Source organism: Fukomys damarensis, unplaced genomic scaffold (assembly GCF_012274545.1).
Source record: "Fukomys damarensis isolate Sample0158 unplaced genomic scaffold, DMR_v1.0_HiC HiC_scaffold_36, whole genome shotgun sequence".
Classification (NCBI taxonomy): Eukaryota; Metazoa; Chordata; class Mammalia; order Rodentia; family Bathyergidae; genus Fukomys; species Fukomys damarensis.
Window position 1 is genome coordinate 37017585 of NW_022900948.1, and position 1511 is coordinate 37019095.

A 1511-nucleotide genomic window follows, 5' to 3' on the forward strand; every position below is an offset into this window, starting at 1 on the left:
TCTTCGCATTCTTTTATTCTGTTGCGTACACTTTCAATAGAGTGTTGAATCTCCTGGATATCTGTTTGAATCTGTTTTATGGATTCCATTTCTTTCCTATGTTGGGCGTTTATTTTTTCCATTTCTTTCTTATGCTGGGCCTTCATGGCTTCTATCATGGTCCTGAGCTCATCTATTTTTTTGTCAATTTCTGCTCTAGAGTCTCAAATCACGACTTCCATTTTGCTCACTATCTCTATGGTTATCTGGGAAATTATTTCTGTTTTGAATTTTTCTAGAGCCTGATTGATCTGTTTTGTTACTTCCTGTGCTTTGAGTTCAGGGTGTCCTGGTGGTTCACTATTGGCCTTTTCATCCTCGTTTGCCCTACTGTTTGCTGTTGGTAAACGGGAAGTCTGTCTTTGTGTCTTGCTTAAGTGTTTTCTCATTTTTATTTTGTTGTTGGACTGTCCTTGGTTTAATCTCTGTATTATCACCCAAATCTTCCTGATATAGTTGTGTCCTAGCTTCTGTGTCTCTAATGACCCACAGACATTCTCATCTTCATAACAGCAGAAAAAACAGCTCATCAAATCAACCGCAATGCTTTATCTCAACTGATACAATCAGCAACACATTAAGATCATGCACAACTTTGACAATGACCACCTGTGGTAGTCACTAGTCTATCACCCTTAAATCATTTGAATTAAATTGAAATCAAGAAGCAGTCCAGAACATGTCTGCAGTGAACAAAATTTCAATATAGTGTATTTACCAATTAATGGCTCAGACAGAGTGAGGATGCAAGACCCCTGATCTCAGTTAGCTGATGGCTGAACCCCATGATGCTGACTGACCTTGGGCTGCAAGGCCCAGATTGAGTTCCCCAACCTTCTGAATGGTTGAACTTCACAACATTCTATTACAGGTTTCCCACGCCCTTTCTTTAAAGATGTTCAAAGTTGGGAACTCAGAAAAATACCCTTGATGACCACCTCTGCCTCTGCAGAGTGGGTCCAAACACTGGCACAGTCAGGAGGTCTGAGAGTGCCGGGGGGGGTATAGGGGTTTAGGGGTGCCCACGCGGCTACCTTCCTGGAGCTTGAGTGATGGCGGCTGGGTTGGGAGCAGGCGTGGCTCTCCTTCCCGGGGTGGATCGGGGCCCAGGCTACTTCCCGGCACTTGAGCGATGGCGGCTGGGTCGGGAGCAGGCCTATCTTAGATCTTAAAGATGCTTTCTTTTTGTCACAGCTGACTTAGGTGAAATCTTCATGAGCAAACAGGCCAAGCAAATAGTCTACTTTCGGTAAATGACAGGCAATTTCTCAGTAAACAGAAGACAAACTCCCTGGTGCCAAAAAGTCCAGTGATTGTCTACACACCTGCACAGCCTGTCCTTGACTCAATCTTAAACATTTCACCCCAGATTCCTTAGCCCCTTCCATATCTACATAGTCAGCTGCTCATATCTTTTCTCTCCCAGTGTTAGCCTACCTACTCACAGAGGAAATCTCTCCCAGCTTGCTGCT